This window comes from Diabrotica virgifera, chromosome 2 (assembly GCF_917563875.1).
Source record: "Diabrotica virgifera virgifera chromosome 2, PGI_DIABVI_V3a".
Classification (NCBI taxonomy): domain Eukaryota; kingdom Metazoa; phylum Arthropoda; class Insecta; order Coleoptera; family Chrysomelidae; genus Diabrotica; species Diabrotica virgifera.
This window is the reverse complement of record NC_065444.1, coordinates 92,970,137-92,987,076: the sequence shown is the minus strand read 5'-3', so window position 1 is coordinate 92,987,076 and position 16,940 is coordinate 92,970,137. Positions and strand designations below refer to the sequence as shown.

The window sequence follows — 16,940 nt, the reverse complement described above, 5'->3', positions numbered from 1 at the left end:
CAAAATGGACATCAGTTTAAACACTTAGTAAACTTTTTTGAATCCCTTTTACAATTTCTTTGAATAAATTCATTTTGACACTGCATTTTTTTCACATAATGAAATTTGTTGCCTGACTTAGCCGACCCCTGTATGTGAAAATGCAACTAGACGAAAATACAAATCCCATCCCCATTAAGAGACGCGTAAGACAAGGAGACGTAATATCGCCAAATATTTTCAACCTAGCCCTAGAAGACGTCTTCAAAACTACAAATTGGTCAACCTATGGCATTAACGTTAATGACAACAAGCTAAATCACCTCAGATTTGCTGACGACATTGTGATTATAGCGAGATCATTCGAGGGACTGCAAATTATGATAGAGGAACTCGCGTGCAGCTCCCAATACGTCATCTTCAAAATGAATAGAAAAAAAGAAAAACAAAAATAATGACAAGCACAGATGACCCCAGACGTATAACTATAAATGGCAGTGAGATAGAAAAAGTCCAGGAATATAAAATATCTACCTAGGCCAAATCCTGAAACTTGACAAAGAGAACCAAAGTGCTGAAATTACTAGGAGAGCGGGACTTCTATTGTAGATAAGGCGCTCTAGAAGCTTAAACGTAACCGATAGTAGGGCTATTGGTCTGTAATTCTTAGGGTTGTTATCATTTGGTTTCCCTGGTTTTAATATGGCAATGACCTTCGAGCGTTTGAGTTCCTGTGGTATGATACCGGTCTTCATAATGTCCGTGAAAAAGTGGGCTATCCATTCTCTCGCATATTTGCCGCAGTTAATTAAGAATTCGGGATGAATATTGTCAAAACCTGGGGCTTTACTTGGCTTTACATCCTTGAGAGCAATAGTGACTTCTTCGGAATTGAAAGGGCGGGAGTATTCGGTGTCTGTAGATTGGAATTTTAAAGTTTTGAGCGCTCGTTTTACCTTGGTTGTATGTGGCTTGTCTTTACGTGCTCTAGATCTTGATACCAGATGTGAGGCAATAGTGTTTGGGTTAATTGTTCTTTTGTTCCTTGTTATAGGAGTTCCGCTTCCTAATTTTCTTAATAGTGTTCATGCTTGCATGCTTGATGTTTGAAAATTAAAACTTTCTACAGTTTCGGTCCATTTTTGTTGTCTCGCTGCATCTAGGCTATGGAGCAGTTCATCTGCTATTTCTTGATCGCCACTTTCAAGGAAATTTTGGTACAGTTCTTCACTATTATGGGACCAACCGGGAATGTATTCTTTTCGATAGCCTCTTGGTATATGCTTTTTGGCCGTGCTTATTACAGCTCCAGCGAATCTTTTGTAATTTCTGCCGGTAGGGGGTATCCATCCTAGAGTCTTTTCCAGTTCTGTAGAAAACCTACTCCACTTAGCTTTCTTCAGATTCCACCGTGGGCGAGGGATGGCTGTGATTATAGGAATTTGGGTTGCTGCCTCTATGATTACTGGGCGGTGTTGACTGTGTGGAAAGTCGTCCATTACTTTTCGTGAGACTGATAGAGGGTGCCCGCTCCTATTAGTAGAGACAAAACATAGATCAGGGTTGTACCCCTTTTTCCATGCTGCTGACATAAATGTAGGTCGGTCTTTAGCATCAAATTTAAGTAAGAGATGTTCGTCCTCCGCCCATTTTACTAGGCACAACAGAAAGAGCAATAGAAAGAGCAATGTTAAGTATACAAATTTCAGATAAAAAGAAGAACGACTGGGTAAGATCAAAAACAAAAGTCGAGGACATAACAACAAAAATTGCCAAACTTAAATGGAGCTTCACAGGCCACACTTCTTCTTCTTCATGTGCCTTGTTCGTTGTGGACGTTGACTTTCATCATAGCAATTTTAATTTTATTTGCGGCGTTTCTGAATAGCTCGATCGATGTTAGTCCAAACCATTGACGTAAGTTTTGAAGCCATCAGAATCTTCTTCTTCCGGGTCCGCGTTTGCTTTTTTTACCACATATGAGGTGGGTTGCTGATATTAAATCAATGGCCGGAACAAATTGGAAATGTGTTGCTCAGAATAGAGACCGACGGAAGGAGTTGGGAGAGGCATATGTCCAAACGTGGACGATAGAAGGCTAGAAGGCACCAATTACATTATTAAACAAGTAATGAAAATAAAATACCTTGGAATTGCACTATCCAGCTATGGACAGTATAATGGGACTATGCACTGTCCCGAGATGCATCTCGGGATAGCCAATTGTCGGTTTTAGGATCCTGACTACAAATACTGAAAAAATTAAAAGTGCGAATTTTACCATGAAATTTGGTACGTGGGGTTAAAATAATATTTGAAACAACTTTTCCAAATAATTTTTTCTGATATCTCTAACGCGAAGCAAAATGTCGAAAATTCACCCTGTGTGTGGATTCGCAGTAGGCCGCGTTTAAAATTTAAATTTCAATTGACTATCTTTAAAAATGTTAACCATTAACTTTTGCAAAAATCACTAACCCTGTGCAAAATTTCAAATCTGGTATTTATTTTGATAGCCGAACTATAGGGCTGTCTTCATCTTAAATGCGACACACTGAGGAATGCGTCAAAATTCATAAATACAAAGATAGAAAACAATTTCATAAAAATATTTTAATATTAAGAACAATAGTTATGATAATTATTATATTAAGTAAATTTTAAAATCTGAAAAAAAATTATGCGTTGAGGGGTTAATAACAATATCAATGACATAATGAGAAAACTATTCAAGGTGTGGCTAAAATGAGCATTAAGGGGAAAGGCGCAAAATGTTGCCTGACAAAATTTTCAATGCGTTTTAAATGTATTCATTTTTTCCATTGAATCATTTATATTATTTCCGAGATAGATATTAAGTATGTATTAAGTATATATACAGGGTGTCCCAGACTAATTTATCCAGACTATAATCTCTTAAACTAATAGAGATTTTCGAATAGGACAAAAACTGGTCTATTCCATTTGTAATGGACTTTAATATGACGTAGAAAAAATATCCCCTAAATATTTATCCCTTAGTTATAACACCTAATTTTAATTTTTTTAATAGTACCCTGTACATTTTTCCATAGTTTTGGTTGTGGTCTTCTATCGTCCATTCAAAAGATTTTTTTAAATACAATGGGGTCGTAAAGAATCAAGAAAATATTAGTTTATTTTTGAATTTTGTTAAATTAATCAAGACAGCCTTAAAAATAAAATAGAAGAGAAATATGCTTTATTGTCACTAAAAATTTTACAATTTTATGGTCAAAGCTTACATGATTTTTTATTGTTATTTTCTGACACTACATATTATGTACATATTATGTAGTGTCAGAAAATAACAATAAAAAATCATCCCCTATATGTTCATCCCTTAGTTACAATCCCTAATTTTAAATTTTTTAATAGTACCCTGTACATTTTTTTTATCTTCGGATGTCTTTAAAGTTTATTTTTTATGTGTGTTAAATTAATCAATAAAGTTGGTATTTTCTGACTCTACATGTAAGCATTACCCATAAAATTGTAAAATTTTCAGTGACAATAAAGCATATTTATTTCTTTTCTAGTCTATTTTTTAAGGCTCTTGATTAATTTAACAAAAATAAAAAATGAACAGATATTTTCTTGATTACTTACGAACCCATTTTATTTTTAAAAATATCTGTTGAAAAGACGATAGAAGACCGTATCCAAAATGTACAGGGTGCTATTAAAAAAATTAAAGTTAGGGGTTGTAACTAAGGGATGAATATTAGAGGATGATTTTTTCTACGCCATATTAGAGTGTATTACAAATGGAATAGATCAGTTTTTGTCCCATTCGAAAATCGTTATTCGTTTAAGAGATACAGTCTGGATAAATTAGTCTGGGACACATCACAAAAATAAAAAATATACTGATATTTTCTTGATTATTTACGAAACGATTTGATTTTTAAAAAATCTGTTCAATAGATGATAGAAGACCACATCCAAAACTATAAAAAAATGTACAGGGTGCTATTAAAAAATTAAAGTTAGGGGTTGTAACAAAGGGATGAATATTTAGAGAATGATTTTTTCTAGTTCATATTAAAGTGTATTACAAATGGAATATATCAGTTTGTGTCCCATTCGAAAATCTCTATTCGATTAAGAGATATAGCCTGGATAAATAATTAGTCTGGGACACCCTGTATATTAAGTACAGATAGGTTTGAGAAAATTTGAAACAAGAAACCAAAGAATAAAAGCTAGAAAGAGAAATAGAACGGAATGTTTATTTGTTTATGTTACTTAAAGCTTGAAAATATTGTTCATCTTAACCGTTTGAAGTAGGTACAATATTTTTTCTTAAGAGGGTAGGTGCAAAATCTTGGTCCGATGCTATTTATATGCATTAATTTTTTTCGAATACTGAGAAAACTAATAAATATTTTAAAAACATTTAAACGCAGAATGAAAGATTACATTATTACCGAGTCCCTTAGAATAAACAAATAGTTTCTTTTGAATCAAATATTGGAAAATAAAAATTACACTAAATTTTCTCTTTTCTTTTCACCCCTATAACTTATTTCACTATAGAAGTTTTCAGGGACTTTCGGCTCTCGGTAATAATGTAATCTTTCATTCGGCGTTTAAAATTTTCAAGGATACTTATTAGTTTTCTCAGGATTCGAGAAAAATTAATGCATTTAAATATCATTGGACCAAGATTTTGCGCGTACCCCCTTAAGGGCATAGGCGCAAAATATCGCGTGTCAAAATGTGCAATGTGTTTTAAATGTATTTATTCATTTTTTTCGAATCCCGAAAAAACTAATAAGTGTTTTTGAAAAATTTAAACGCAGAATGAAAAATTACATTATTTCTGAGGGCCAAAAGTCCCTTAAAGTAAACAAAAGGTTTCTTTGGAATGAAATATGTGAGGTGTAAAGCTAGTTCGCGTCCGTAGTAGAATACTACAGGTGCACCCTGGGTACCGCCAAATGAACTAGCAACAATAGAACCGCCAGACCTGTCTCTCGTAGATCTCCTGACGAACACATTGCAATAAACAACACGCAACGACCAAATGATGGCTCTTGTCAGAGCCAGTTAACGATCGGACCAACGGTTCGAGTATACCAAGTGAATATTGAAGGCATCAGCCGAAGCAAGAGCGAGTATCTTGGCAAGCTCCTGGCAAATAATATGATTGATTTGGTTACCGTTCAAGAAACACATTCTGGAGACGACATACAATTAAAAAAACCGTGGTCAAATCCCTGGATATACACTAAAAGCCTCACTCAACCACGCTCAGTACGGTATTGCGACTTATTGTAGAGCAGACATAAAACATTACCGCACCTTTCACTTTTACTCGACACAAGAGATTTTTATACTTGCTGTGAAAGTAGACGAAATAACTGTAGTCAATATATAAAAACCACCAAGTGCTGGATGACCACCAAACGTACTTCCCACATTTTCTCACCCGAAAATATACACTAGAGACTTGCCACCATACGACATGGGGATATAACCAATGTAACCAACAAGGAGAACAGATTGCCGAATGGGCCGAGTTTCACCATCTCAGACTTTTATACGACGCAAAACAGAAACCCACCTTCCATTCTGCAAGATGGAGAAGGGGCTACAATCCCGAACTCACGTTTATATATTCCAGCGGAAAGGGCTCAAAAAACAACTTTTCTCGATAAGTTTCCTAAATCCTAACATAGACCAATAATTACAACTTTGGGCACCACCATCCCTATTATAAATTCAATCCCTCTGCCAAGATGGAATTTCCGGAAGGCAAGGTGGGAAGAGTTTAAATTAATCTTAAATGTGGTATAAGACATATTAAACCCGTGGTTCAAAATTATGAAAGATTTGCATCACTAGTGATTAGATGTGCAAAAAAGCACATTGCACGTGGAGTTACCAAATCCTACATCCCATGCTCGAACGACGAATGTAAAGAACTACTTGATCAGGATGAGAAATCTGGAGATGCTGAAGTTGATGAACAACTCTTATCAACCCTAAACTCCGCGAGAACCACAAGGTGGAGGGAAACTTTAGAGAATCTCAATTTCACACAAAGTAGCCGCACCGCATGGAACCTTCTAAGGAAACTAGACTCTGGCTCAAACAACCCTTCAGCAAATTCTACAGCCCCAAAACCGGAAGATACAGGTAAACGCATAGCCAACTTCTCAAAACCAGTAATAGAAAAAAATCATAAAAGAGAAGTTCGATCTCAGTTAAAGAAGACAAAATTGCTCAACAACAAAGCCTACCAATAATGATGCTCATCGAGCCAGGAGAACTTACAGAAGCTCTAAAATTAATTAAATGTAAAGCCGCAGGAGTTGACAACATTTATCCTGAATTTATAAAACACATGGGCCCGAATACCAGTAAGTGGCTTCTTGAATTTTACAATCAAATATTGACTAAGCAGAAGTTTCCAAAATCCTTCAAAAAAAGTAAGATCATCGCAATATCTAAACCTGGGAAATCAAAACCCTTGCACTACCTGAGAGCTACAGACCAATTGCTCTTTTAAGCGTCTGCTACAAGATATTCAATAGGATAATCCAAAAGAAACTATTTTACTTTACAAAGTCAAATATTCATCAAGAACAAGCTGGATTCATTCCGGGAAGAAACTGTGGCGACCAAGTCCTCTCCTTAACAACATTTATTGAGAAAGGATTCCAAAAGAAACTTAAAACAGTAGCAATTTTCATAGACTTGACCTGCGCCTACGACACAGTGTGAAGGAGGGTCTTTTAATTAAAATATACCAGATGGTACCGTGCCGTTCGTTCAACAGGTTGATAAACCAAATGCTAAGTGACAGACTTTTCCAAGTACACCTAAATGAAAAAATAGTAATTTCAAAAACCTGCAAAAAGGCTTACCACAAGGGTCAGTTATGTCTCCTCTTCTTTTTAATATTTACACGTCAAATGTACCAACTACACCTAGTGCAAATTTATTTATGCCGATGACATGGCTCTGGGTGCTTAAGAAGAAGACATAAAAATCGCCGAAACCAACATAGAAACAGATCTAAGCACTGTTAACAGATACTTTAAGAAATGAGGCCTACAACCAAACCCATTGAAGACTGAAGTAACAGCTTTCCATCTGAAACCAACCACAAGGCAAATTACAGACTAAATATAGAATGCGATGGAACCATTCTAAAGCACAGTTCGAACCCAAAATACCTCGATGTCGGAGTAACTCTAGATCGTACCCTAACATTCAAACAGCATTTGGAATTGGAAAACACTTTAGCAAAAATTAAGACCCGCAATAACATTATCCATAAGTTAGAAAATATATCATGGGGGTCTAATGCAGAGGTAATCAGAAAGAGCGCGCTGTACTTAGTATATCCTACTGCAGAATATTGCGCTCCTGTCTGGCTAAACAGTCATCACACAAAAGTCATAGATACCCAATTAAACCAAACAATGAGGCACATAACGGGAACTATAAAGCCCACACCAACCCAATGGCTTCCAGTTTTAAGCAACATCGCTCCACCAGCAACAAGACGACTAGCCGCCCTCAACACCCTAGTTCAAAAATGCCAACAAAACCCAGCACTACCGATAAATACAGACATCGCTGAACTAGATCAAAGAGAGTTAAGACTAAAATCCAGACATCCACCTACTAGAACTGCTACAAGATTGGCTGATTTCACTACAGAAGAGCACTGGATGGACAAATGGAATCCAGACATCAGATATTCTAATCTGATAGAAAACCCCACAATTAAACTAAGGCTAGGCTTTTCTTTTCCTCATCGTGAATGGTACAACCTAAATAGAATACGAGCTGGTCACGGAATTTGTAACAAATCGCTGAATCAATTGGGTATAAAGGCCAGTCCGGGATGTGATAAATGCAGCGCTGTTGAACAAACAATTAACCATATTGTCTTCGAATGTCCAGCGACCAAGTTCTTTGGCAGTCTTCAAGAAATCCACCAACTCACTCCCAACACGGTGTTCAAGAGAAAATCTAAATAAAAGTTGATCGAACCCCCTAGTTTTTGCTTTTATGCTTGCATTATCCCTTGTAGATCAAAAATACGTCAAAATTAAAATCAACTACGGGCCATTTTTGTGCGCATGCCTAAAAGAAGATTTTTTCTATTTATTTTCCTTTTTTTCTTTATCTGTATAATCGGATTTTCATATATTTTCATATATTTTAATATGTGTGAGTATGTATATGATATGTATACACACTCACATATATACACACAGACATACACATACACACACAAATATACCGGGTCTTGAAAAGTCAAACGGCCATAGGAAACAATGGGGAATTCTAAACTCTTGAATTTCTGCTTCCCTAATTATTTTAAATCAATTGTCATGAGAAACTATTTGTAGAGGACTTGAAATCTGTATTAAAAACAAATGTTAAAATTGTTCTACGAATTAAAAACATTTCAAAATTTTGCAAAAATATAAAGCAATTGCCAGAGAATTATTAGTCCAATCTACCTCTAAAAGTCAGATTTGACCTCTAAAAACCATACGAACTAGCTGAATTTTGCTAAAAATATCAACTTTGGTACCCCAAAAAAGATGCAAAAAAGATTGCCAGTCCTACCCCCGGGCTTCCCCCTAAAACCACCCGTCGTAGAGGGTTAAATCGAAAACTTCATATTACCAAGAATACGTTTACGCCGTATAAAAAAATGATTTAAACAAAATGCAGCTCAGATATTGAACAAAAATATTTGTTAGCATTTTTTGTGCAGAATGAACCGTTCTTTCAGAAACAACGCTTGAAGCGACCGGCGATTTTAAATGTCAGTTACGCTCGCGAACTCAATTTTTTAAATAGAAATTGTATCAACTAGACGGTCAAAATTCGATATCTTTTGATCAGAGCGACCTTTTGACAAAAATCCAAATGCATTTTAAAGACAAAATATGTTCAGCTTTTGTGTCTAATTTTTTCATTTTGTAGCAAATGAAGTCAGTTTGTTCATAAGATTTTTAGAGGTCAAATCTGACTTTTAGAGGTCGATTGGACTAATAATACTCTGGCAATTGTTTTACATTTTTGCAACATTTTGAAATGTAAGACTAAGTTTCTAAGTTTTAAATGTTATACATTTTTATTTTGAAATGTGTTTAATTCGTAGAACAATTTTAACATATGTTTTTAATACAGATTTCAGTCCTTTACAAAATAGTTTCTCATGACTTTCGATTTAAAAGAATTAGGGAAGCAGGAATTTAACAGTTTAGGATTCCCCATTGGTTCCTATTACCCGTTTGACTATTCAACACCCGGTATATTTGTGTGTGTATGTGTATGTCTGTGTGTATATATGTGAGTGTGTATATATCATATACATACTCACACATATTAAAATATATGAAAATCTGATTATACAGATAAAGGAAAATAAAAAAACAGGAAAATAAATAGAAAAAATTTTCTTTTATGCATGCGCAAAAAAGTGCCCCGTAGCCGATTTTAATTTTGACGTATTTTTGATCTACAAGGGATAATGCAAGCACAAAAGCAAAAAAAATAGGGGTTTCGATCAACTTTTATTTAGATTTTCTCTTGAACACCGTGCCAAGGCAAAAGATTGCCTTCGAGGATGTAACCTTCGACTTTAAAATAATTTTAATTTTATATGTTCTATGTTTGTGTTTTCTTATTTATTTATTATTGTTATTGTCATTATTTTTTTATGTAAAAACTGCAACTTCATACTAATATATACAGGGTGAGTCACCACTAACGGGACGGAAGATTACAGCGAAATGGTAAAAGATTTAAATTTTTTTTAAATTAGTAGTTTTAAGTTGATAAAAGCTACATTTTAAAATTATTTGAAATATACGGGGTGTCCCAATAAATGGCGGCGTATCAAAGTTATATATTTTTTTATGGAACACCCTGTATTTTATTGAATTTTTTAATTGTCTGCAAAAAATAAGGTATAGTTCTGAGTTATGTTGACTGAGTTATGAAGTTTTAAAAGAAGGCTTATTTTAAAGTTATTTAAAAAATTATAAAAAAATTACTTTTACATCTAAATAGTTAGATATTGGTTGAATGTAATTCATTATTGATTATTACACATTTATTTACAGGGTGTTCAAAATTTACAGTTTCATTATTGGATTATTCAATGTGTCATATAATGTTTATTTTAAATGTAAAACCATGTATATTAATAAATCATACTAAACAAATTTACCTTTTTCGAATGGTATATGGATGTCCTATACCTACGTCTCATAGTTTTTGCGTAATTTAGGTACAATTATTTAAATTCCTAATCTGTAAATAAATTTTAAAACAAAAGATGTATCTCATTGTATGACATTGTCGTTTTATGACTACGGTCGGGTAATCATCAAAAATATAAACATTCGTGTATGTTATTCAAATTTAATTCTTCCCAAAAATGAATAATAACGTTATCTACGAAAGAGTAGACATGGCACTTTGCATTGGGGAGTGTTTCCAAAATTGTATCTTCCCTTCTAAAGTTTACTCTCAAAAGTATCCTGATAGAAGACACCCAAAAAAGGACGTTTTTGAGAGATATCTCAATAGATTCCGTGCTACTGGTAATGTTGCATCCGATAAATAAAAATAAACCAGTTATTTGTAATGACGTCGAGGAACTTGATGTCCTGCGTTCTGTTACGGAAAACTCAAATACTAGTAAAGAAAAAATTTCGGGTGAATTGGAAATCAGTCAAACGAGTGTTAGAGTACTTAAGAGAAACCACTAATATCCGTATAAAACTCAACTCCACCAGTATTAGATCGAACAGGATTATGATAAATATTTAACTTATCGTTTATGGACTTTAGAATTTGGAGAAGATATTTTTAAATGTATTGTATACAGACCAATCTACCATCTACCTACTTTTCATAATAATTGTCTAGTAAATATACATAATTTTCATTTCATTATGATACAGTAAACAAACATTTATTTCCCACTGTTGATCGCCAACACCGACAGAGTGTTAATGTTTGGGGCGGTATTCTGGGCGAGTACGTTATCGACCCGTATTTTTTTTACGAAAATCTGAATGGAACAATTTTTTAAATTTCCTAATGAATTATTTTCTATGGGAAATAAGCCACAACTTTACTAAAAAATGAATTTATTAACGTTTCATGTGGCTCCAATTGGATGGAGCTCCTGCTCATTTTTGACGTGATGTTAAGGACTACCTTAAAGGCACGATTCCGACATCGACGACAGGCGGCAGACGGCAACCGCAAACGGCAGTAACAGTTGTTGTTACCATGACAGTCGTCATTACTTTGCACTATTATTTTTGTATAATTATTAGCAACTGACGTTCTGCCGGACATTAAAGTAAATACGTATCTCATGGTAACAACTGTAACTGCCGTTTGCAGTTGCCGTCTCCCGCATGCCGTCGCGCGTCGGTGTCGGAATCGTACCTCAACAAAAAATTTAAAAATAAATGGATAGGTAGAGGCGGTCCATATTTTGGCCACCTAGGTCACCAGGATTGACAAATCTGGATTTTTTATGGCGTTATATTAAAAATATTGTATATATTTTAAAAACTACTTAGCCACACCATGAAAATATGGGAGAGAGTAATTGATAGACGGATACGTGAAGAAACCGATATATCCGATAATCAATTTGGCTTTATGCAGGGCAGATCAGCAACAGATGCAATTTTCATTGTAAGGCAATTGATGGAAAAATACAGGAATAAAGAGACCAACGCTCATATGGTATTCATTGATCTTAAGAAAGCATATGATAGAGTTCCTCGAGAGATTCTGTGGTGGGCACTCAATAAGAAAGGAGTCCCGGGCGAATATGTAAAGATTGTGAGAGATATGTATGAGGGAGTAACGACTAGTGTTAGAACAGGTGTGAGAGAGACTGATAAATTTCAGGTGAAAGTAGGATTGCACCAAGGCTCGGTGCTTAATCCTTATTTATTCTCTTTAGTTTTGGACCAGATAACAGCGAAACTACAGGATAGTATTCCATGGTGCCTAATGTATGCTGATGATGTAGTGTTAATAGGAAATAGTGAAAGATACTTAGAACAAAAACTGGAACAGTGGAGACAAGCTCTGGAGGAAAAAGGTTTAAAATTAAGTAGGATAAAAACAGATTATTTGGAATGTTCATTTAAAGATGGAGTTACTACAAATAAAATGGTATCTTTGGATGGTGAAATGATTGTGAAAAGTAATAGTTTTAAGTACCTAGGATCGGAATTACAGAGTTATGGAAAAATAGATTAAGATGCATGTAGTAGAATTATGGCTGGATGGATGAAGTGGAAAGAAGCGAGTGGTGTGTTGTGTGACAGAAAAATTCCAATGAAGCTGAAGGAAAAATTCTATAAAACAGCCATAAGACCGGCTATGATGCACGGAACTGAATGTTGGGCAGTGAAAAAGAAAGAGGAACAACGAATGCACGTGGCGGAAATGAGAATGCTTAGATGGATGAGTGGAGTGACAAAGAAGGATAAAATTAGAAATGATTATATTAGGGGAAGTCTAGGTGTGGCACCAATTGATGCCAAAATGAGAGAGCATAGGTTAAGATGGGTTGGTCGTGTTCAACATCGAGACGTTAATCACCCAATACGAAGAATAGCTGAAGTGCAGATTCCTGGAAGGAGTAGGAGAGGAAGACCAAAGAAGACCTGGGGGGAGGCGATAAGGCAGGACATGTTGGTAAAGGGGATTAACATTGATATGACCCAAGATAGAATTGTGTGGAGAAATGTAATTAGGGAAGCCGACCCCGCATAGGGATAAGGCAAAGTCTCGTTAGGTATTTAAATATTTTAAAGGAAAAAAATTATTTTTTCTACGAGCGTGCAAAAATGTCTACTTTTGCGCACGCATTTTAATTTAGAAAGATTCACTTTTCCGCACGCGTGTTTCTTTTTCGCACGCGTGTTACTTTTCCGCACGCGGTTTTTACTTTTCCGCACGCGTGTTAATTTAGATATCTTAATATGGCCTTAAAGTACTTATAATACATGCAATAAACTAATATTTAGATATTATTTACTAATTTATTTCAAGTATATCTTATTGTGTTCCTGTTTTAATGAAATTAACGCGACAATTCGATGAAATAAAATTATTTTGACATAATATTCGAAAGTCAAATCGGTAGAGAATAACAGTCGTTTTGAATCATCGTCATGGAAACCAAGATCGTCGTCATGCTAACTAATTATATTGAAAGTTTGGTTTTGACAACCTTGTCAAAGAATTAATTTGTGTATGTATTTTCACTAGTAATACCACTAGAGGTCAAATTATTTCCGGAAATTTTTTTGAGATCATGAATATTTTGAAAATTTCCCGAGTCGCAGACGAGGGAAATTTTCTAAAAATATTCATGATCAAAAAAAATTTCCGGATATTAATTTGACTTCGCGTGGTATTCGGTAAGAAAATTCCACACCAAATTTGCATTTGAAAATCCAAAGCTGCATGAACAGATTAATAGCGCGCCATAGCTTTTAGGCCAGGGTAATAAGGCAAAAATATACCCTGTTCGTGACACTCGAGCAGCCAGGGTACTGAAGCGTTTTTTCGACAGGTAATACATATGAGAACAAATTGTAACTATTTCCTGCGTAGGATCTGGCGGCCATTTTTATTTATAAACAATTTAATGTCGAAAAACGGCATTTTTTCCGTTTTTTCTCAAATCAGTGGAAAACAGTGTACCTTGTGGTTACATTAGTACAAACATCTTCGTGAGCATGGAAAAATCTTTAAAATGACGTATTACACAGATTGATAAACTTATTTATTGTTAATATAATTGAGAAAAAAGGTCTAAATTGCAAAAAAATTAATTTTGCAATAACTATTGTAAAAATTAGTGTACAGCTTTGAAATTTTTGTCAAATGAGGGTTCTGTAGTGCGTAATATGTGACAAAAATTTCGAAGCGATTTATTCAATTGTTTATATTTTATTCCAATTGTTTATCCCAGAGAGCTTTTTTTGCAATAAAATAAGTCAGAAAAACAGAATGTTAGAACCATTCTGCAGGTGGCAAATAAAAGATCATAAGCTAAACTTTCAAACTTGTTTAAAAAAAGTTAATAAAAAGTGCATTTATTAGTAATAAATAATTATGCAAAAGTCTCGTCAATTTTTCCTTATAAACAATTTGAATAGCTTTTTTGTTATGGTCGGCACAAACATTTTTTTACATATTCTACAAGATGGTATTTTTACACGAACTTTAAAAAAAATAATTTAGCCTAGGTCAATTAGGGCCAAAGTTAGCAACATTTTTTTAAAAATTTACAGCTAATTTGTTTATAAAAAATAAGGATCGAAAATAGCGCTTTTTCACTTTTAAAGACATGAAGTATTCATAAAAATTGTTTTGCTCTATTTGCTTTTCAAGGAAGTCGTCAATAAAGCTTTAGAAATGAAGTATGTAAATCCATGCGACCTAAAATTGAAATATTAACTTCAAAATCCTATAGCTTTTTGTATCTTGGGAACCAATCAATGGATTTTAATGTTTTTTTTTTTAATTTGTATGTACTTTTAGCGTACTTTACAAGTATGGAGTCAGTTGATATAAATTATAATAACCAATTTAATTTATTTAAACAAAAAAAAAACAATTTATTTAATTTTTTACCGTGTTTTAGGTGCACTACTACCAAGTAATGTTATGTATATAATAATTGATAAAAAATTGTTATGAATATATTATAATATATACAGGGAGGGGCTAAATTATGGAAAAAATTAATTTTCTCTAAAATGGAGGATTGTGAACAAATCCCGAAACAGGTCGATTTTTATTTTTAAATTACAATGTTTTGGCATATATTTCATATTAGTGACGTCATCCACCAGAGCGTGATGACGTAATCTATGATTTTTTTAAATAGGAATAGGGGTCGTGTGACACCCCATTTGAAAGGGTGTTCAATTCTCTATTCAGTAATATAAACATTAATATCATTATTTATACAGGGTAGCCAAAAAAATAATTTTTGAATTAAATTAATTGACAAAAAAAGAAGAATGTATACAGTTTATTTTTCTCAAAATACTTTCTGTCGCTGTCAGAAAATTGAAAAAAATGTTTAGTTGGCAAATAAACATTGATTTTCGCTCAAATTAAATGTTAAAACTGCAAAGAGGTTGTCTGTGATTTAATTTAAGCGAAAAGAAATGTTTATTTGTGAAATAATTTTTTTTATTTACTGGCAGCAGTACAATGTATTTTGAGTTAAATAAATTACACACATTCTTCTTTTTGCGTCAATTAATTTATTCCAAAAATTATTATTTTGGTCACCCTGTATAAATAAGGATATAATTGTTTATATTACTGAATAGACAATTGAACACCCTTTCAAGTGAGGTGTCACATGACCCCTATTCCCATTTAAAAAAATCATCGATTACGTCATCAAGCTCAGATGGATGACGACACTAGTATAAAATATATGCCAAAAAAATTGTAATTTAAAAATAAAAATCGACCTGTTTCGGGATTTTTCTTCAAAGTCGTCGATTTTAGAGAAAATGAATTTATTCCATAATTTAGCCCTCTCTGTATATATTATTATAATAAAAGAAAAATTTCTATAAAAGTGTGACTTTTAAAAATTTCTATAAAAGTGTGACTTTTACTCTATAAGCTTACAGTTGCAGTAATTTTTTTGATTCATTGTTTATCAAATCATTGTTATGTCTTAGATTTTATATTTATATGAATAAAAAATAATATTACCTGGGGAATAGTCCGATATTCCTCTACCAAGGCCATAACTGTACCAAATTTTCTGGAGGCCTGGGATAACGGCGAATAGCTCTTTTTAATTCATCCCATAAATGCTTAACAGGATTGAGATCTGGGCTGCATGCGGGCCATTCTAATCTTATCAATCCAACCTCTATTTTATGAGTCAATCAGTGTTTTTATTTACAAAAAATGGTACAGCTCTTACACGAAAAGAGATATTCGGATAATTCAAAAAACAAAATTTTAGTGATGTCTCTGGGATAATATGACAGCACTATGACACAAAATGAGCCCTTCCGTTTTTCCACAGAATTTTTTAAAGTTAGTAGAAAATACAACGCTTCCATTCACCCCTGTATAATGCCACGCAAGCAAATTTTTTTGTTACCGGAAAAATAGGAAACGATATCAATATATGTATCTACAAATTGGTGCAAGAATCTTAAAAATCGGAGCACAAATAATAAAGTTATAAACTATTAAACTTAATCAAAAATTTTGGGTGGTGGAATTTTGTGCCGGTGAGTGTCGTAATAATATATTTATTACAATTTTTTTTCAATTATTACATACATAACATTGTAGTTGTTCACCTAAAATACGGTAAAAAATTTTTTTTTGAAAAAAATTTTTTTAAACAAATTAAATTGTTTATTAAATAATTTATAAATCAACAGACCCCATATTTGTAAAGTACGCTAAAAGTACATACAAATTAAAAAAAACATTAAAATCCATTGGTTGGTTCCCAAGTTACAAAAAATTGTAGGATTTTGAAGTTGATATTTCAATTTTAGGTCGCACGGATTTTATGCTTCTACTTCATTTTTGAAGCTTTATTGACGACTCCCTTAAAGAGCAAATAAATCCAAAATTTTTTCTGAATACTTCGTGTCTTTAAAAGTGGAAGAGCGCTATTTTCGATTCTTATTTATCATAAACAAATTAGCTGTGGATTTAAAAAAAAATGTTGCTAACTTTGGCCCTAATTGACCTAGGCTAACTTATTTTTTCCTAAGTTCGTATAAAAATGCCATCTTTTAGAATGTGCAAAAAAAATGTTTGTACCGGCCATAACAAGAAAGTTATTCAAATTGTTTATAAGGAAAAATTAACGAGAATTTTTCATAATTATTTATTACTAATAAGTGCAC

The 16,940-nt window shown here is 33.5% G+C and overlaps 1 protein-coding gene across 4 annotated transcripts in view; it reads right to left on the bottom strand.

Annotated features, from left to right (window-relative positions):
- LOC114349487 (uncharacterized) overlaps nt 1-16,940 on the bottom strand; it is a 68,755-nt gene that overhangs the window by 37,684 nt on the left and 14,131 nt on the right. The window lies entirely within an intron of this gene.